Raw genomic sequence first — 23,064 nt, forward strand, 5'->3', positions numbered from 1 at the left:
ATATCACAGAGACCTTCACAGATGAAAGAAGAATTTGGAGATTCTTACTCTGACTTCAGTTCTATTTCATATGAGAAAATCTTCCCTTGAGAAGATTCTTCCCCCATGAGAGAAATGGATCAGGAAAAAGACAAAAAAAAGTAGTTGAACACTAAGTATAAAGTTAAGGATCAGTGTAGTCGTTGAGTTTTGATTAAGTTTAAATTCAATAAGGAAGTAAGTTTTTCTTAAAAATATTTCACACTATGCCAGAGATTGAGTGACAAGGAAGAGGTATGGTATTTGTCAGAGTTTGAAATAATATGTATGTGATATAATTGGCACTGTTGGTGAGTTAAATCATGACAGCATTGAACTCCTTGTTTACAGCTAGTTTGAAAAGGACTGAGGTGACAAAAAAAAAAATGGAGTGGGACAGCTGCTTTGTGAGGCCCAGTCTTAAAGTAGAGGTTGATTTTGGATCATTGATCACCCAGAAACAGGAGGTTTTTAAATAAATAAATAAATAAATAAATAAAATCAAGAAAACACAGATCAAGGTACTTTAAGTCTAGTAGGATATTTCAGAAATGATCACCAAGTCCAGGTAGAAGTGATTAAAAGATTCTGAGGAAGTTATCACATAAGAACCTGCATTGTTAGAAGGAAAATTTGCAGCTCTACTAGAAAGAAGTTGCACTAGAAGGATAGCTTCAAAAGAGGATTTTGGCATCACTTAGCCCATGTCACATCTGTTAAAGAAAGGTACTAAAAGTAAAAATGAGTTTTAGAAAGTAAGAGTCAGCAACATTTCCAGTATTAGCAACTGCTAGGCAGTAGATGTTGCAGTCCAACAGATAGAGCCAGAGATCCCCATGTACTTAATCCCTATGCATATTCACATACGTTCAGGAACACTGTAAGGAACACCTGGATTTTTAACTTTTATCTAAACTTCATTTTGATTCAATAGCAGAAGATATGCTTTACTCTACTTTGGTCTTTGTAGTCCAAGCCACTAGGTATGGCCAGCTTATGGCCCATTAGCCATGTAACAGGGGTGCTAAGGCCCAGATTCAAACGCAATAAAGCAAACTGTAATATAGACCTAAGAGTTTGCTCAGCCTCATCCACTAGTGTGCTACATCACTCTACCAGTAGTTAGTGCCTCATTGCATGATCAGTACCTCAACCAATACGTGTCTCATGATTCAGCCCATCACAAACACACAGTCCCTAGTAGCCTGAACTAGGATGCTGGACTAGAATTTACAGCAAATGATAGAAGAATACATTTCATTCAGGGCAAACAGATGGGACTGACAGCACATTACAGCAGTATAGTTAAGCCTTGCAAGCTTTGTTTGGCACAGCTCTTGGATTGTAGGCCCACACTGAGATGTATTTCCTGTGAGAACTACCTACTCAAGGACAGACCCCTAATGTGTAAGCCATATGCTAAGCTTAAACATTTTATACTTATTTTGTTGAAGCTGAGCCATACTGCAGAAAGAAACCATACTGCAAGAGATTCACACATCAGCAAAAGAAAGCCTAACCAAGAGGAAGCAGGATTCTCTAAGTCACTGGAGGCTTGATCTCTTCCAAGAGCTAGTTGTATATTTCTCCCAATAACCTTTTAACAAGGACACACATGCAAACTTTAAGTTTGAGTTCTTGCCTTAATTTTCTGGAGTCAGGGCAGGGTGGAGGAAATAATTCCTTTTTTTAAAACAGCAAAACAAGCCAAAGCATAAATTTGCATATGAAAAACAATCTGAGAGTAAAGGAAAACATGGTAATTAATCTTCTCCCTCTCTCATAATGAAAATAGTAGGGGCTTTAGGATCAGGTCAGCAGTATGTTATTTATACAGCCAACCTTACAAAGCAAAAGGATGAAATAAGCATCCAACATTGGTGGCCAATCAGGACAACCAAAAACAAATACAAGTTTTCTTCTTAAGTCCTCCCAGATCCCTTGCAGGCATCTGACATGATCTGAAGAACAAGAAAAAACAAAACAACATCCAACAGGACGCTTGAAAGAAGTTTCCAACCCCCAAGAGAAAACAAACAAACAAAAAAAAAGCACCTTTTTAGTATTCTTAAGCTCAGACATTCAGTTGTGCTGACAAGGAAGGGAGAAAATAAGGAAAAAATGTCCCACATTCCCTATGTCTTCCTATAAAACACTCTGCCCACCCAAAGCAGAGTGACAAACTGAGACAATCTTCCAGGAGACAACCTTCAAAGTACCTGAATCATCACTGTAAGACAAATTCCTGTGAGTTTGGTTACACATTTCAGTCTCTTAGAGGAGCAAACCAGCACATCAAATGCTTCACTCTGGACATTTGACTGAGAGAAGGTCTCAGCCAACTGTAAAACTAAAATGCTATTCAGTCATTCCAGATAGCCTTATAACAAACACATGAGCACAGGAAGTTACAGCAGTGATTTTTTTAAAAAGCACATTGTAAGAAGTCCTAACTTCTGCTGAACTAAGGCAATTTTCTTGTGTAGAACCAACTTGATCAGCTACTCACACTGAGAAACTACACTTTGAAGTAGCTATATTGGCTACAGATTTATACAAAGATCCTCAGGACTGACTGCACTCAGCTCTCTACAAAACTGAAACAAACAGTAAAATATGTTACTTCTGAATTATCACAATTTTTCAGAAACATATCACTACACTTCTGGAGCTTACATACCTCTTTTTAATGCCCCACTGCTTCCACACTTCAATATTTTCCTTGCAGCCACTGATTAGCACACCAAAGTGTAGCAAAATTGACAGGTAAATTATCCTTTAAGAGTATTAAAACCACTTTTCAGATAAACAATTATATTAAAATGTGTTAAAGCAATGATTATTCTGTACTAGGTCATGCAAAATATTTCAAAAACTACGTTGCAAGTTTACATTCTACCTTATCATTCATAATTTCTTTCACATAATGTACCTTTAGGGTAACAGAAAGCTTCCTTGCCTCCCTCCCCATAGACTGCCTTTCTAAAGTCAACAGAACCAAAAAACCACCAGCCACTGCCCCTACGTGAGAGGAACAGCTGAACCTCTGTTTGCTTCTCTTTGGTGATTATTTAACCCTCCTCCTCATCTGGCACCAAAGGCAAAACAACACTTGGATGGCAAGATCCCTCTTTATAGATTTAGACTGTAACCCATATAAAACACTTGAATTTGTTATAGAGGTGTGCAAGTAGAGAATGTATCTATGTATTTTTTTCCTTGAATGTCAAGATAAGAATAATAAAAGCACATTCTTATGTCATGAGACTTCCTAAATTAACAGCCATGATATTTCTACAAGGTGACAGTAACAATGGACCAGTTTTTCTTTTAAATCTATAAAAACTGATAATTACACAAAGCTGTTTTCCACTACTAACCTATTTTAAGTGCAGCATGCTTAAAAGTTAGTTTGTTTATTTCTACACTGCACTATACTTCACAAAAAAGCAAATATCACAGAATCACAGAATGGCTGGGGTTGGAAGGGACCTCTGGAGATCACTTAGTCCAACCCACCTACTAAAGCAGGTTCACCTAGAGCAGATTGCACAGGAATGCAATCTGGTCCCATCCTCTTGACATCCACCCTTGAGATACTCATAAGCATAAATAAGGTCCGCTCTCAGCCTTTCCTTCTCCAAGCTGAATAGACCGAGCTCTCCCATTCTTCCTCATAAGAAAGATGCCCCAGCCACCTAATCAACTTTGTAGCCCTCCACTGGATTTCCTCTAGTAATTCTTTGTCTTTCTTAAATTGGGGAGCCAAGAACTGGACACAGTACTCCAGATGCAGCCTCACCAGGGAAGAGTAGAGGGGGAGGATAACCCCCCTCCACCTTCTGGTCACATTCTTCCTAATGCACCCCAGGATACCACGTGGCTGGGCTTTACCAGGATCTAAACCGAGTATTCTGTTTAGAAGTATTACTAAGATAAAGCTGTTAAATTAAGAGAGTTATTTCAAGTGCTTTTGACTTCAGCTTTCCAATTCAAAACTACATCTTTGGATAAGAAACAGAAAAATAAAGTAACTCCCACACATCACAGGCCTTTAAGTTCCCTCAAAAAAGGACAGACAAAAGTGGTTGTACATCTAAAGACTGAAAGAACATCACTAAAACATAGCCTCAGAAGCACTCTGTTACCCGTTATAGCTGGAACTGCTATGTCAGGGCAGACATAAAATGGTAGTAAGTATACATTTGCCCATTAAGGCACATTCATACACCTTTTTGTATGATAGGACATGTCATAAAACCTTGCCAAGCATATCTTGAGGGAATTCTATTAACAGCACATCTGTTCAAGATAATCTCTTTCCAGTGGTATTTTCTGGGCTGCCTGCAATCTGTCCACAAAAGACCATGCAAACAAGTCAGTATAAAGCCCGCAGTATAGTAAGAATTTTTTTGTTTTGTTTTGTTATGTCAAGTGGAAAACAGTTTTAATTAAAAATATTTATTAAAATAGTGTAGTTAATTATAGGACCTTTAAACTGAATAGTAACTGATATTGATAGTAAAAGACTGCTACAAGCACACATAACTAGCTATGAGTCAAGTCATAAAATACCAAATTTGAGTTTCAAAATCCCCTCTCAAAACTTCTTGCCTTCCTAAATACTGTCCTGTGGAACAAATAAAGACTTATAGTTTAACAGTCAAGTCCCCGTCTACAGACAGAACAGTCCCACTCTAAGAAGCACTATAAGATGTATGCAATAATACTCCAGGAGAACCCCAAAACCACTCTCACCTTCCCTGTCCCAGATGAATCCACAGCAGCTCCAGACCATGAACCTCAGAGCAGTCACAGGTAGAGGGGACTGAGCCCAGTTTTCCTCACAGCTCCAATATGTGCTTTAAGAAATCAGTTACTGAGTAAGAGGGAACTTCTGCAGCTGTTACTACAGACTGCTACAGCTATATTTTACCATACACAAAAAGTAATTAAAAATTAAATTCTTCCCCTTAATGATTTTATTTGCATGGCAGATGTATTTCCCTGTAGCCTAACTTACAGCCTTGATCTAGAGGAACTCGGTCTAGAGGATTGAGTTGCATTGCAACCTATTGGCTGGGTTAAAAACCCTTCACTAGGCTTCTCCATCAGCACTATAAGATATCCAGGTGCCTCAGTCAGAGGCACTAACCAGATCCCAATTATTTAAATGCAGACATCCCAACATATCTTGTCACAACATCTATGTAGATCTGACTCTTGACATTCACACTAAGTCCTATCTTCTTTGAGAAACTATTTAGTACACACAAGGATTAATCATTTCTTCTGTTCTCAAATCACTTTCTGAGATCTAATACACACAACTGCTTTGCTGCTCTGGAATGAATAACTCAGAGTGACTAAAAAAACCTCTGCAGTCTAGCTCAAAAATACAGTGGACAACTGAACCAAAGCTGTTTTAGTAGTCTCTCTTCTCTAGAACATACGTGTAGTACTATATCCCCTCTTTCACAGTCTTTTTGAGACAACTGTACTCACAAATTACTCACAGTCTTGCTCTATATACTGCCCTGACATGATGGCAGCATTTTGCAGCTCAGATTACAACAATTCATGGTACATAGCATGCCTCTCAGCGAGGCAAAAAACGTATTACAAGCTAGCTCTTCAGCTGCAACATACCTTAGCCTAGGTCTATTAGTAGAAAAGAAAACAACCCCAAAAAATACAACCCCAAAAAATAACCCAAAGCATGACATGACTTTCACTCCCTGGAGAAGCATGCCATATGTCACAAAATGCTGCAGTCCTGCTCTGTACAGAAGTAGCTTCCACTGTTATGCTCTCAAAACAGTTGCCACTCTTTAAAATCTTGTTTGATTTCATTAAATATTGTTATTAGAATCCCTGCTGCAAATATAGAGTAGTCAGTTCAAGAGCTTGCTTTGGTATAGCAGTAACTAGAGAATAAAGGATTTGCCGTGCAGATCTATGCAAAAAAAAAAAAAAAAAAAAAAAAAAAAAAAAAAATTCCAGCATAACCAGACATCTAATACAGAACTGTATGCAGGTTTAGGCTTTTCAGAGACTGAAGCAGTCTCAGATGGATAAGTTCAAAGCTCTGGAACATGCTTAGCCAGGCTGAAGAAGATATTGCCAGAAATAATCTACCTTTCAGCAAGTATTTATTCTACCTGACCATCCCTTCCATCATCAGAAGGCATAACTTCATTGTAAGGATTAGAAAAGAAAATATCAAACAACAAGGTAATCCACATTTGAAAATACCCATTTCACAGATGAACTGATGGCCTGTTTCTGTCCATCTATAGTGTTAAATATAAAAAATAGCCAGAGCATCATTAATGCACAAGATATTCCCTAACGTGAAAGGGCTTGAGTTATGCTGTTGCAGAACTAAACACTTTAAAATAAATCTTTAAATAATCTAAAATAAATATTTAGAAAATTCTGTCTATAAAGGAGCAGCGCTCTTTTATGCAACCCAAACAAACTTCCTGGGAGACTGGAGAGCCCACCCAGTTACTGTTTCATTTTTCAACCTTCTGTATCTATGGTATCTTAGAGATCAAACACAGACCATGTGCACTGTGCAAAGAATTACTCATTTGCATTTGTTTCTTAGATGTTTCACATCATTATTTGGAGATCCACAAAATAAGTTATTTTCAAAGCAAGTTGTTGATGAACTTCAACTGTGTTGCTTTTTCCAACTGTACACGGACCGGGGAGAAAACCCTGATATTGTGTCCCAAAAACCTTTGAGTACCCAGAGCTGATTCATGCTCAGATGTAGTTCAGGATGATTTTAAACATATTTAAGCCTTTTCATGGCCAATAAGAACCACGCCTCAGCTATTTGTTATTTTTTCAGACAACTTCCTTTGGTAATGGATAGTATGTTGCAAGATTGTAACAACTGATATAAAAACAAAGCACAGCTTCACAACTGCAGATAGAGTCAGGAGGGCGCTGCCATGTCCCACTGACTGAACTTTCCCAGAACAACATAAGGCACGTAAGCTGCTGTTGTATCAAAAAAATGAAACTTTAAATTTAAAACTCGAGGCCCTTTGTCTATGTCTGCCCGCCTTCTTGATATCCACAATATTCCCACAATGACAAAACAAGTCCCATGGGAGACAAATCTCAGGGAAAGTAAGAAAAAAAGAAAAAGTTCTCAAAACTCGATTTAGCAAGTATTCATATTTATCAATTGTTAGGTTATTTTTATGTCTATAAGTGTTTTTTATCTTCTATGTGCACTGCTCCTCATGTGCCTAACATGGCACTCAACTCTAGTATCAGGCCACTCACACTTGTGAATTTGCAGAACAAGATCTTCTATGTAACTGTCTAAATCATTCCTCTGAACTTTACTCATTAAGTTAGTCCTCTAGTATCACATATACATGCAACAATTTGAAAACTTTAAGTTTATTTATGTTTCTTTTTTAGTCTCCTCTTTTTATTGAGTACATAATGTAATAGTGGTTGGTTGCAGCATTTCATGGAAGCTGAAGAGCTCCATGGAAAGCCTATATAAACCCAAATGTGTTTGCTCCAAGTAATCCAGAAATTAAGTCATTTTTTACAGACATAGAAATACATAGCTTGTTAGACATCTAAGTTAACTCTTTCATTTATCAGTAAACAAAAATCTCACCCACAATCATCTCATTTTTTCTCATTGACTACATAAATGGAAGGTGGTGAGAAGACATCTTAAGTAATACACTGAGAAGACAGGTGAGATAAGAGCTTTTCCCCACACACCTGTCCAGTTCTGAACACCGAATGTTCCTGATCATGCTACAGTGAGTGCAGAAAAAAAAAACCCACTGGGCTTTTCACTTGCTAAATATGAGTTTTGTTTGGGATTCTGCAAACATATTTGATGTTGAAAGGTAGCTCAAACTAAAACCTAAGCGAGCTTTTAAACAGGTGATGATTTTAACACCTTCATAACACTTATGGCCACCCTACCATACAGAAGTTAATGCTACGTCAAATAGAGTACATTTTTACATGCAGCACAACACCACCACTTAAAAACCCTGAGTCTTTGAGTTCTTGCCTTACATGAGTGTTTTATGCCCAGTTATGAACCTCATTCATTCAGATACTCCTTACAAAAGTTCACAGAGCCACTCATGAAGTTTGTTGATTATCAACCAAGCAGTTAGTTTGAGGTAAATAAATACTTTATGTGCTGAAGCGTTCAGCAGCCATTCTGCAACATAACAGTGTGATGACCGACAAGCTCTGGCAAACCTTGCTCCAGTAGTTTACAGTTGTCAACCTGAATTCCCATGCAGTCCCCCGTTGCTTATCTACTAGAGATGAGAACAAATGAAAGTCTTCACTCCAGACTTCAGCTTCCTTGCAGAAAGCCATCTTAATTGACAATTTAAGATAATATGTCCTAATGAAGCGCATACATTATTCCTCTTCGTTATGCGCTGAAGAGTAGATTGATGAAAGGAATCAAGCAGGAAAGCAAATATTAACCACTTCAGCAGGAGTCTCCAGGACTCACCAATTAACAACCATAGTCAGCCAAAAACAGAAAAAAGTGTTGTGATTAATTGGGATTTTAATAGTGAAGTTTGATTCTGTTTTAATTAAACAAATAAAACTGAGTTGTGCATGGGAAAAAAGCAAGATGCATGTCCAGAAACTTAAGGGCAGCTGGGCTCCAAGAGACAACTATAAAGAAGACACAGGAAAGGCTTTCATAAGGACACTGCTGAGGCTGGTAAAATCTTCTCTTGATGTCCTTTTCAGTTTTATCAAGGGACATTTTCTTTCCCCTTCCCAGATCATGGTAAACCAAAAAAAAGGATTTATGTGACTGAAAAAACACACATAGGGAAACTTCTGGTATCAAATTGCAAACATTAAATCCCCTGCTCAATCCAAGTGCTTTATGTAGCCAAACTAATTTAGCTGCAGACAGCTTATTTTCCCAAAGAACTTTAAATATTTGGGTCTTGCATTAGCCACATGGAAATGTGGCAACCAAGACCTCCTAAGTTTTGCCTACAACAGAACCGAATCTGTGCAATCTGGTACACAACCACTAGACAGATACAGCCCAGCCATACTAGTGCACGCACCCTTTGAATTCAAATGCACTATCACGCTAAAGTCATATACTGTCCCTGATCATGTTTATGTAGCATTATATTTCACCTTTACTAGAGAAATTAAATTGCTTGAGTTTCCTCAGTCTCTACTCAGCTGAGCAAAGGAACAATTGGATTTGGAGAAATAATAAAAATATTTACTAGTGTTGCTCCACCAACCTAGAAATTACTTTTATAGGTGATAAGTGAGATAGCAAAGGGAGTGAGAAGGGGGGGGGTTGGCTGGAAATTACTACTCTCAACTCAAATTCATGTCAGGAAATTTGACTGCCCTCCCACTGAATTACTATCAGTTTCAATGAACTGGAGGAAGAGCCTTTGAAATCCTATTACAATTTTTTTTTTTTTTTTTTCTGTCTACTCATGAAATCATAGGCAAAACCCAGCTACCTCAGACAGAAAAATACCACAGAGGCTATTCCTTTTGTCTTATAAGATCTTACAGATGCAGAAAAAGCAAAAGTCATTTCCAGCTTCTTCGCAGACTGCCCATATACAGTTTCCAAAGTGTTAACCTTTCGGGAACATTGGCACTGGATGTGGATGAGCAATACGTAAAGTAGAACTTATGAGGGAATGTATTTGACCTTGGGTTTACTTCTTGCAACTCAGACTTTCATTTAGCTTCTGCAAAAAAGCATACTATGTGTCTGCCTTGTTCAGATTATGCTGCATCTGTGTTCTTTCTATGAACTAAGGAAGTATTTGAAGACATGAGAAGTATGATAGGCAGGTACTGATGATTGCTCTTGTTCAAGGATAAAAAGTATGCAGACATTGCATTGACAAAACTCAAGACATAGGAATTACAGCTCTCTCTTCACTTTGGTCTTGTGGTTAGACATGGTTCTTTCTGTAAAATTTTAAAAGCTTTGAAGAGTCTGAATGGCTGTCTTCAACTTTAGAACTAAAACTGGTCTTGATTAATTGGTTTAGAGTTAAGAACCAAATCACTCTTTTAAATCACTTCTGCCAACTCATGAAGAGGTGCACACCAACTGAGATGTAGCATCATACTGTTAAATACATAGGCTGATTTTCCCATTTGATACACCCACTTGAATTGCAAAGCAAGCTTCAGGTGTCAGAATGAGATCTCTGCAGAGAGGTACTCAGAGACATACGGATGCAGCAACAGAGACTGACAAAATTATTTATGCACTTACTCTTCTATAGAGCTTTCTCCAGTCATCACAGCTGTGCACATTAGGACTTGGCAGGTTTTAGGCCCGCAGTATCTCAGGTAGGAACAGCAGTCAGAATTTGAAGCACAAAGTCTCTCTTACCAACCCTCAAGAATTTTAAATCAAGTTTTGCTTGTGCAAATTGCTAACATCTTTCATTGACAGAATCTAACAGTAAGCATACACTTTAAGATATACTAGTGTTGAATTAAATACTTCATGGGGGAAACTTGATTTAGAAGCCAGAAAACATCTTAATTAAGCAACTGCTGTCACAAGGCAGATAATGATTTCTTCTGTAGTATTTCATGTATCTCTCAGTGTGCAGAAAAATGTTTAAGTCAAGCTTATCCTTGAAATTATCAATTAAAACATTCATGGAATCTTATTTTTCCAGGCAGTTTAATAAGCAATGATGCTTCTTTGGTAGAAGTCACTTCAATGTCAGTTCCACCTGCCATTTTGTGAATAGTGACAATTCAGAAGTAATAGTAGTAAATCCGATGGCCTTATTCAAAAATAATTTTACTCAAAGTAAGTTTCATGAAAACAACTATTACTTGCTCCTGCAAAGTCCAAGATAATTAATGTAATTTCCGCCAGATGTAATAGGAAGTTTCAATTACCCTACTTTTCAATTATTCTCCATAATATCTTTTTATTAATAAAAGACACTCTAGTCTTACTAAAATAAGTTTAAACAGATAATGATGATTGGTGAAGTTAGGGGAAGAGGGGAGAAACTGTCTACACAGGAAAAATTATATCATATATTATTTACTATATCTCAAATTCCAAAGAAAAGGGAAAGACAGAATAAGTGACTTAATGTGAATATCTGAATTGGACACACAGATGAGTTATAAGGATTAAGGTCAAAGGACAGATGAAATGTATAAATCTGTTCAACATTTGTTAGGATACAGATGTTTCATTTAAACATTCAGGAGGAAAAAAAAAAAAACAAACCACAAAAAGCAACAAAACAAACAAAAAAAAACCAAACCAACAACAACAACAACAAAAAAACTGTAAAAACCAGAACTGTCAGACTTCTACTAAAGCAAGTTCTTTTGCAGCAAGTTCTTTTGCATCTTTGCATGCGACTTAAGCTAGTGGCACAAAAAAAGGTAGATAAAGCTCCTTTTTGATGAGGTGATTAAGTCCCATTTTGAGGTATTTGCTTGGGGCAGAGGTAGAAAACATCGCATACTATTGAAAGTTATGTCAACCCTTTACCATCAAAATTGTTGTTTTCCACAATAAATTATTTGACATAACATACCATACCAGCTAATTAGCAAGTGTTCACATCCACATATCTAGTTAAGCATCTGTTAGTACATTGTACCTCTGTAAGTAATGGCATGTCCTGTGCTGAGGTTAAAGTGCTTTCAGAACACAGTGGTAACACATTGAACTCAAGAACTTGTTCCAGCACTACCTTGGTTATGCCCAAAGAGAAAAAAAACCCCACATTTCGGTGCTTGCCTTTCTGCTATTTAAAGTGCTGTACAGAGATCTACAAGCCAAGTACAGAATATTTTATTCTATACAAGCTTTTCATATATTGACTTATGCAAGGTTTTAGTATGTAAAGATCAGAATGCATTGCTCTATATTTTTTTGTTGTTGTTCTTCTACTTCATGCAACCTTCTACTTCAGCATTTTAGAATGCATCCCATTTACTTTGATTGCCATTCCAGAAAAAGTCACCAACAACTTCAAACCACTAAATACCTTTCTGTACTAGACTTAATATAGTTACAAAGAGGTCAAGCTAATTTCATGGACTATGCATACGTGTTCAGCAGTGTTTTGTGTATATTGCCCATATTTGATGGCATAATATAAAACAGAGGATTAAGAAAGCACAGAGATGACTAAAGAATCAGGCCAAAACTATAAGAAAAGTCATATTTAAAGGAGTAACACAAAGATGATACAATATGCACTAGTGGCACCTCAAAACCACACTATATATATATATGCAAATGTCTATTCATGTTTCCACTATAAGTCTTGCTTCGTAGCAATTAAAGCCTTATCAAAGTTTATTTCCATCCATCTGAAGCCTGGCATTACAGTCCTCGATTTAGATGCATCTCTCTTTTCCTAATTTTGAAGAACAGTTGATGTAAATTATTCCAGACCTTTTCATTATTATATGAGAAGCTCATAACCATACTGCTTTTGTAATCAAGCAAAACAAAGAACAAATCAGTTTTGTTCTTTGAATAAATATAATAATATTTAAACATTATTATTTGAATAAATATAAAGAATATAATCAGTTGAATCATTCCACTTTTTTTTTTTAATAACATCTAAGAGTAAAAGGAGTCTCCAAGACCCCCATGACCAAAGCTTCTTAAAGACCTCATACAGACTATATTCCAAAATGATATCACTGAGTATGTAGAATCACAAGAATACACAATTCAACATGATTTGTAAATAAAAACATATGAAAGTCCAGTATGGCACCTTTTACTTGTGAAAAGCTGCCTTTAATTTCAGTCTAGACAGCTGCAAGATTAAGTGTTTGATCACTCCATTTTTATAGCAGTGGTGTTATAGACAAGTGCTCTGTTGTGAGCCACAGTTTTTAATGGTCTATGGGTAAGGTCTGTAACCAGACTTCAGTTACAGCTTTGAGACAAATCCTGACCCCACTTTGAGTTCATAGTGCCTGTATACAGCAAACTTGCCATGAAATGGCAAAGCAGCAAGTCTTGAGACATCCTTTCACACACCAGAAGAACAGCTCCAAGAGGAAATACAGTTACTGAACTGTTCCCCAAGACTTCACAATATATCCTGCCTTGCCAAGAACAAAAGCAGAGTTCACAACAGTATCCTTGAGAACACTGGGTGCTTCAACATCTAGGGGTTAACAGACTGGAAGTGCACATTTTAAGAAGCTTTCAAATATACAAATTTGGTGTGCTTCATTTTGTGCAGTGGAATGGACACTTGGTTCCTTTGGGATAAAGCTAAACCACAGCACTGTTTGTACTCAAGTGAAAAAGACACTTAACACACAGAATGAGATTGAAATAAATCTAAAGTGAAAAAGAAAACAACAAGGTGCATTTTGATGCTTCAAGTGTGCACATGAAGTCCTCAGCTCCTCCCAGCTCAAACTACACATCCACCCTTGTTGGTTCACACCACTTCACAAGCTCAATGCAGCCAGAGACAGTCCAGACAAAATACCAGAAGGAGGAAGAAGCCCTGCCCTGTACATGAGACTTTATTATTTTGCTAGAGTGCCAATCCTCATTTAAATCTAGCCACAGCTTTACTAAATTGCTCTATATTTTAAGTAATACACAAAGAAATGATGTTAACCTGCAACAACAAGCAATCAGGCTAGTGCAGCACAGTCCACAGAGCCATTCACTCCCATTTTCACTACATTGCCAATGCTATTATTTAATGGCTGAATCTGAATACCTGACCCAGTTATCAGTAGAAAAAAATCTTAAAACAAATTCAAGAAATGAACATAAAATACAAATGAATGGGACAGTCAGTCAACTGTTCAACCAAATGTTCCTAAGGGAATCTGCATAAAAAGATGCTGAATAGTTGAATCCTATCACTTGTCACCTGCATGAACACACACAGAAGAGTTGTATTTGCCATGTAAACAATCTTTAGAAATGGTTTGAAGAGAACAGTAAGTTTTAATCCATTAAAAGAGGAAAAATAGCAGACATGAACACAAAACAGGGAAAGTGGAATGATTTGTTTAGGATTAAAAATAAAGAAATAAATAAATCACTTCTCAGTTCTAACTGAAGCCATTCAAAGGGGTCAAGGAACACATGGATAATCCTGTCAATAAAGCGTACTTGTGTTTCCTAGAAGCTTTTGTCACAAATCCTCATTAAAGGCTCCTGAGGAAACTGAACTGTCATTAGATAAGAGAAGATCTTACCCTTTGTTTCCTATCCTTCGATCACTTATTAACTCACAAAAAAAAGTAAACTGTCCTTTCAAAGCAGTTGCTAAAACAGTCCTTGAAAGACATATCTGATTATTTACTGTTCAATACACTCAAGTGATCAAGATGATGCATGAAGATAAAGGAGAGTAGGGTACAGAGTTTACAGTTTAAGACCTGAAGATTACTGTGATAGGCTGGAGAGTACCATACGCAGATGAGTGAAAACATAGATGCACATGGCAAAGACACACATGGAGAAAAAAATTGGTTTCCACCTCACACAAACATTTAAGGCAAGGAAGTTAACACTCAAGAAAGACAGAACCAACCCACTATTCAGGAGAAGACAAAGAGAAGGTTTGAAGTTATTAGGAAAGGAACAGGAAACCAGAAAGCATTGTGATAACCCTCCAAAAGACAATACACACATTTACAAATCTATATTGCATGCAGTTCTTTTAATCCTATTTAAAAAACAAACAAACAAAGAAAACCCACAGAAACAGAAAATATGCAGAATGTTGCAAGGGTAATCAAAGGTATGGGAAGACCTTTAGAAAGGAATTAAGTAGATCAGTTTGCCATCTGAAGAGAAAACTAAAAGAGATATAGCAGTAATCTAGAAAATCACACATTGTATAAAGAAGTTGAAGAGGAGATTATTCTCTTCTACAGCAGGGCAGGGGAAAAGAACTAGGTAGACCCCTGTAGAGTCATAATCAAAGAGGTTTAAAATTAACTTCAAGTAATTCTGCTTTTCATGCAAATTTTGGAAGTTACTGCCAAATAATGACAAATCTGAGATTTGATCAATCTGCAGAGTCAGTCCCATGTATGACCATTGCAATGTGACTGTCCATACAAAACTTCCATATGCTGGGTTGCAGCTAAGTGTAGCAGTGTAAAGCCCACACAATGCCAACTTCGCACTCCTCATACTCCCCTTGGTGAATGCTGCAAGCCGAGGCAGCAGGGTAGAAAGATTCTCAGTTAGACCCAGTGTAGTAAACTGTTAGATAAAATGGAAAGACAATCAGTATGTTCTTAATCAGCCTTAATCTCTGCAAACGTTAAGCTTCCAGGAAAACAAAACAAAACTGGTCATTGGCAAATATTTCACCATTTGCACTTATAGAACCATCATTTATTTTCTATGAAGTCTATATGCGCAAAACCATTGACAGCGTTCTAAGAATCAGTCCAGTTTCCCTACCTGCTGGGCTCATGAGAGGCAGAAGGGAACATACAAGTGGCAGATGTATCTCTCACCCACAGCCCTGGTTCCCTGGGTATAAAATTAACTCTGACAGAGAACTATTAAATTCCCACAGAAACCACCAAGATGAATGTTTGGATACCTAGTCATACATGCTATGTTTCCTGTGCGATGCAAAATTTCATTTCATTTTGATCCTCACTACATTAGCTAAAAAAGGGTAAATGAAAGAAGCCTTACAAAATTTTGAGAGTATTCTGCCCATATGTAACAGTAACCTAAATGCTGAAACTAGGCCCATAAAAGTCTGAGGTAGGCTTCCAATTTTACCTAAATGCTGATCTAAAGGACGCAATTAAAAAAAAAAAAAAAATTAAAACAAACAAAACCACAAAAAAAAAACCCAACACCAAACACCACAAAACAAGCAAACAAAAAACCCACAAAAACACAAACACCACACACACAAAACCCGACACCAGACCAAAAAAGTAATAAACTGTCAGGGATTTAGTGCTGGGCAAATAGTTGGCTGATCATGAGTTTGAACACCTGTTAATCCATAAATAACTGTAATACAATTGCCATTTTTTATTCTTTTATTAGGGAGTTCTTCAGTGGTTGGTCTTCCCACTGACAGCTATTTTTAAGAACAAAAGCTATTCAGTACAAGTTTGCATAATTATGTTGATTTAAAAAGTAGTGCATCAGTTTATATATTTATATGAAGATTTTTTTTTTTTTTTTTTTTTAGAGACAAAGATACTGAAAAGATTTAAGGTGAAGGACTATCCATTTTGTACAAAGGATTTCCCCTTCAAAATCATTTTGACAAGGATTAGAAAAAACATAAAAGCATTCCACAAACTACTCTTGTTAAACTGAATAACTCTTGTAGCTCTTTAAGAAAGGAGAACTGTGAGAAGTATACCTTTCATCAGAGGAAAAAGATAATATGAAGACCAAGCTCCAGCTTGACCTTTATCTTCATAAGTGATAACTCTCAAAAGTGACCAAAAGGTTAAGTAAACTCTAAAAAGGTCATCTGTCTTTAATCTGGCTATATAGATCCTTCTCTGATGTTCAATACTACACAGCTACTGCTCATTAAATACCACCTGTCCATTCAGTATTTTCACCTTCTGTTTTCAGCAGCAGCTAGATTTTTGTTCTGTCATATTAAATAACCCCCAACTTCTTTCAATCCAGCACATTTTATGGGTTAGGAAGTGTTTTAAAATTATGTAAATAAATTTCTAACTGTTCTCCTTCTATTAGACTTCTGCAATGTCAGAGATATATATATGCATCTACACATACTAGACCAAGAGCACATTAAGTGCCTTCTTTGCCCCAGAACAATTTTTTTGTATTTGTAAGATACAGTAATCATCTACTTTTCAGAAGTGATGCAGTTTGAATAACATTCAGCTAAAGCACATTTCAAAACAATTATATAATCCAAAGTTACATCAGAAACTGAACTCTGAACTTCCAATACACAAAGTAACAGTACGTAGGATCATGTATTTTGGGTGTCTAGAGAGCTAAATAAGTACTGTGAATGAACATAAGACATCAGGGTTGCTTCCCTTTAAAAAGGAAAAAAAAAACACAACGCAAAAATCATATTGCTATAGGTGCAAATACATTCTGAAAGTTCACATCATCTTATTCAATTACACAGGTTGTTCTTGTCTCTCTTCTTTCCATTTTACTATTTTGTAAGCCCTGCTGTTTACTGTTTAGGTTGAATATTGCAGGAAATGAAGATTACCACTTTTCCCCCTCCTTTCAAGGACAACAGTATTTTGATAGTTTAGTTCCTTCCACTCTTCATTAATCAAAATCCATCTGATCACATAGACAAGTTTTATCTTCTCATTTTTCAGCAAGTATTTAACAAAATCCATGAAAAAGACTTCATCCAGCACTCATCCAGTTAGCTTTCATGTTTTCTGCAGACCTTCCTTGAAGTCAGTCTGCAATATTCACTGTGAAGAACTCCACTTTTCAAGTTGTTTTATAAAGTTTCTTTGAAAACTGAGAGTTTTGGAAGATTATCTAACATCGAAAAAAGTCATTTACAAAAAACTAAACCAATTCTTCAAACTACTACCGTTAAAATGAACTATGTATCAGGTCACTCAAAAAATGTGCTGGTGCTGAGTGGGTTTCTCCAGTTGTCTTTGCTCCCAGGATTAAGGCAAAGAACATATGAGATCACCTACAGCAATATAGAAGGAAATTGAGTGTACTTCCCCATCTACACTAACAATTTACTTCCAACTGTCTCAAGTCTGTACAATAATTGTTGTTATAAGTATCATATTTATTGCAAAGCTCAGAAGTAATTCTTCACTGTCATGCCCAGATTTGTGCATGAAAAGTCAATTTGGTCATCAATTCAAACCTAGCTCTTCACAGGAAGAGCCAAATAGCAATCATCAGCCAACCATGCACTAGTTTGAAATGCTGAGAGAAGACAGGCTTTCAAAGGAGTGACATCTCTTGAAGGTAATACCACCACAGACAGACATGTATGAGACTCAAGAAAAGGGCAGTGGATGATTTAATTCACAGTAACCACAGAGTGCCAGACAGGGTTGTTTGTCCTGAAGACTGACAAAACAGACTCATCTAAGTCTGTCTTTTCCTGGATGTGAAGCATATAACAGCTCTCTGATTCTCAAGAGAATCAAGGTTCAGTGTGATGAGAAGTGGTCCTAACAGCATCTGGATGCCTGTCCTCTCTGCTGCTCTGAGAGTTGTACAAATCTTAGGGTGTCTCTTAATTTATTACACATTTTATTCTGGTTTCTTCATGGAACAGGTGTGAGTGAAACATCATAAAGCACATGACTCTCACCTGCATGCAAATGAATGTATGTTCTTTTACAAGGTATTAGCCCACAATATGAATCATCAACACATAGTACCACAGTTTACCTCTTGAGATACTGAAAATAACAGAAGTGATACTTTCCAGTCTACAAAAAGGTGAAACTATGCAAGCCATGAGCATTTCACAACCTTGTATGCTTCCAAGCAAACCTGCAGAGGCTACCTTGTTAACCTACACAGTTCCATTTCAAGAGTAATGCCAGTTTGTGGATCAGTGGATGCATGGAGCTGCTTTCTGACTACTGCCTCTCACTACAGAAAAACAGTTCTCATGTCAAAGATAACCTAATCTTATGAGTCAACGCAAAAGAAAGGATGTTTTGCCAGAAGCAAAATAGGATAAGAGAGATGAAAGGGTTTTAAGACAATGGGGTCAAGCCCCCAGATTTAGAGCTAAGCTTATTGTTAAAGAACAGTAAAAAAGGGTCAGAATGGATGGAGCATAGTTTGTGAATTTGAATATTTATTTCTTCTGCCTACAAAAATCAGTCTAATAGTAAAATTACCAGAGTACCACTTCAGTCTCAAAATCCAACCTTTTCTCATCTATTCTACAGCATCTGCAAAAAACCAAAAAGGGGCTCAAGGGATGAGCAGCATAGCATACATTGCAGGTCAGCATGTTAACCTTGAGGAATGTTTGAGTCTAGCAATTGCTAGGTGACATATTATGAAATTAGTTACTAGCATTCCATGGGACTAAGCCCACTGGTGGTCACACCCACAGACATCATTCTGCAAGTGGTACTAACCAGCTCACCTGTTTGTATTTTCCTATGAGAGTAAGAGTTTTAGTCTTGACATCTACCTTCTTTTCTACAGTCAGTTTTTAAGCATAGATTTTCAAATAAATAAATCACTAGATAGTGAGATGCAACATAATAGTCCACACAAATGTCTGTGTACCATCCCCAAAATAAGTCTAATAAAGTAGTCTCAACAATCAAAAGGGTAGATTAAGGGTTGCAATCATTAAATCACCTCTTGAATATTCCAATAGCATGTTTGTTTCTTTACATACATCCGGGTTTACAAATACAGTGGTGAAGATGGATAGATATTAAGCAAGAAGATAGCACTAAGGAAAATTACTTTCTCCCCAGCACGATTAAAGGAGACTTCACAGAAAGAGACTTTTAAGCAGCAGTTTTATTGTAAGCAATGACAATAACCAGGTACTTTAAAAGCAGCAGTATGAAATGCAATTTCTGTCAAATTAAGTGAGGTAATTTTGATCAGACAAGCTCAGAAGCCTTACCCTCTATGAGTTAGATTGCCTACAGATTTATTTTCCAAATTAGTATTTAACTTAACTAAAGAAAACCAACAAGATTTTTATGCACCAGAAGACATAAAACCCCCTATACATAAAGAAGTAAATGGCTAAGCATCTGTAACTAAAAATTTCCAAGTTTGTCTCTCTGTTACTCCAAGAAATTATCTCCCACCTCTCCTCTGCTCCATTCAAATTTTTTCTCTATTACTAATTTAAAGGCAAAAGTCCAGGTTGAAATAAAATCCAGAATCATACTGAGACTTGAGCTCAACAAGGTTTGGAGGGGCGACTGCCTAATATTTTCATGCCTCTTCTTCAAAGACAGCAGGCTTACAGACTCGAGCAGTGTTTTATTAGAATGTACAAAGACGATGTTATGCAAGACAACACATGAATAGAGAAAAAAAAAAAAATAAATATATATATATATATATGTTAAAAAATTTTTAAAAAAGCTTAAGGGAAGTGGTCCTTTCCAGTCCTGATTACTGGCTCAACAGCTTTCAGAACTTAAGAAAGTTGAACAGACATCAGACAACCCTCTATTAAGTGTTTGCAAAGTCTTACATCACTCTTGAAGTAGGGCTTGGCCAGTATGTCCCTGCTGAAATCAGTATCTCCTCTTGCTGGTCATCTCACCAGAGCCTTCCAGTGTCTGACTGTGATACTGTAGAGTACACTTGTCCAAGCCATGGGCTACCAGCTTTTGCGAGAGTATATTATCAAGTCCCAGAAGTAAAACAGTGGCTACAGTGAAGGATTGCTACTATTTTAAGTGTCAGGGAGGGAGGAAAACTCCTTACTGAGGGCAGGGTTCCATGCTGGAGACATCTGAGGTAGCTCAAGGATCACTGCACTACATTAGACTAGACATGCAGTATTTGCCCTTTTGAGTTTAGCTCTCTAAAGTAAACATTGAACACAGGATCAATACTCTGCAAGGTTATAGGACCAATGAACTGCTGAATACACACCCTTACTAAGGAAGCATAAACCTGCTTAATTATTATTCCTAACAAACATTGATAAATGTGTCATCTTTCATTTGGTAGAGTGAGTGAAGTTACTGCTCATCTGTTTGTTGTGAGCAAGGATTCACTTTCAGAATGACAACATATTTCCTATTGCTTTCTCATTTCTATGAGGATTTTCATGTAATTTTCTGAAGTAGTAGGCCAAGTACAGCTTCTTTTAAAAATAATTTCCTTCACTAATAGCAAAAGACAAACTCTTACACAAAATAATTCTAAGATATGAGATCTTACCAGATAAATCAGAGTTCTCATTTAGCTCCCTAGCGCTTACCAAAGCCAGAAATTCTCAGTTACAGAAAAGAAAATATGTTGTTCATATGGGTGTTCTTGTCACTTTTTTCATTGCAGAAAAACAACTTTCAGCAAAGAAAAAAAAAATAGCACATAAAAATGAAAACAGAACATATGCCTGAACTTCAACATACAAACTCGTGTCTGATTTCCCAGAAATTAATAGGTCTTGATCTCAAGATCCCTTAAAAACAAACAAACAAGAGCAAAAATCAAACCTTTCAATAACCAAGTTTTCAGCTATTGCTACAACCCAAGAACTTCATTAAAACTTCCCTAGCCTTTCCAAAACTTGAAACTCTAGAAGCAGCTACAGGATAACCATCATATCAGAGGGTATCAGTGAAGAGTCTAACTAAGTTCATTAAGTATTTCCACAGCTGAGCCAAATTCAGTTCTCATTGCCAGTGAATTTGAATTAGGATATTTGACCACACAAAACTGATAACCTAGTGAGGAATTTGAGTACAGAAAAAGGTAGGAAGGAAGAGAGGTTGTTAAAAATAAGACAATGACTGCTACAGTTGTAAAAGCACTTATTTCCAATGGCACCATCACTTACTGGTTTCTACCACACACTCAGTTTCTTTAGTGGGTCAACTAGAAAAATGCTCTAGGTCAGTGCTCACCAGAGTGTGTTGCAAACAACCCAGGGAGTGTGCAAGATAATCCACTGGAGCACAGGAAACAAATATTTTTGTACCCTTAATAAATAAAGAATATCTTTTAAATAGGATTTGTTTAATCCTTATCTCATCTTTTTTAAATTTCTATTTTGTGTATGTTTTATAGAGCCCATAATATATTAGCACAGTAGTACAATTTATAAATACATATTCATGTATCGGTGATGAATGCTCAGGAATTTTTTACTGTGGGGGGTGTGCAATCAAAAAAGTTTGGGGAACTGTTCTAAATAGCACAACAATCCAAGAGTAACATTCTTAATATTTGTCAAATACTTAAACCCTTCTCAAACATCTCAGACTACCAGAGTTTTCTGTTCCATCTCCAAGCCCTCCTAAACAACACAAGCCAATCCAGTAAGAGTACCAGTTAAATGCATTTAAATATTACATAACTAATTCCCAGCACACATTCACTTTTCTCTTTTTTTCTTTATAACCTCTGAAAACATATAGTCCATTTTCAAGTAATGAAGGAAAATGAAGGTTTTCAACTGCCCTATCTATTAAAGTCCTTAAACTGTGTAAATCAAGGCAGAGGCTTTCCATGGAGGGGGCAGGGGGTGGTAAAATTCCTAAGCTTGTACACAACCACCACCACTTGACCATGACAGGGCAAGTTTCTTCAGTTTTTAAGTTTCACCCTACCCTTAATAAAAACAAACTTCTGGTTGTTTCACCCTTTTAAAAAAAAGTTTTCATCAGTATACATAAAGAATTTCATCATTCAGAAAGTTTTACCATCAGAGTAGCTATTTTCTACTCAGTTCTATTTCATTATTTAACACACCTTTGCTTTTAGAGTGATACCAATAAGAAATGTACAGAGGTTAGCTTTTGCCTATCAACCAAAACGACCAGTGCTGAGGTCCAATACCTGATGTAGCCTCGAAGAGAAACGGATCTGGAATAACATCGAAGAACACTGCACAGCCTCAAGCCCACACCAGCCCCTTGATTATAGTACCTCATCGGTTCTTTGGTGGGTTTGTTTGTTTGTTTGTGTGTGTGGGGGGCGGTTGTGTTGTTGTTGTTGTGGTTGTTTTTTTTCTTTAGGGGTGGGGGGGAGTGTTTTTGGTTCGGTTGTTTAAAAACAAACACTCATCTAAGGGCAGGGTGTGACTAGAGGTCTCTGCAAGGCACCAGCACATCGTTCTTCCAGCCCCAGGAGAACCTCCCACCCCCGACATGCCATACCGCCATTTCAGCAGACGGAGCCCACCCGGGAGGCTCTTGCTCTAGCCCAGAGGACACCTACTTGCCCAGATTTCCTATTTCTATTGTCTAACTTATTTTTTACGTCTTTGAACATCACCACTTGGCAGAAAACTTTCAGCAACAGAGGCAGTGGGCTCAGCCCCT

The 23,064-nt window shown here is 37.0% G+C and overlaps 1 long non-coding RNA gene across 3 annotated transcripts in view; it reads right to left on the bottom strand.

The window, feature by feature from the left end:
• LOC110357094 (uncharacterized) overlaps positions 1-23,064 on the bottom strand; it is a 245,989-nt gene that overhangs the window by 222,231 nt on the left and 694 nt on the right. The window lies entirely within an intron of this gene.

The sequence above is a fragment of the Columba livia genome, chromosome 4, assembly GCF_036013475.1.
Source record: "Columba livia isolate bColLiv1 breed racing homer chromosome 4, bColLiv1.pat.W.v2, whole genome shotgun sequence".
In the NCBI taxonomy this organism is placed as follows: domain Eukaryota; kingdom Metazoa; phylum Chordata; class Aves; order Columbiformes; family Columbidae; genus Columba; species Columba livia.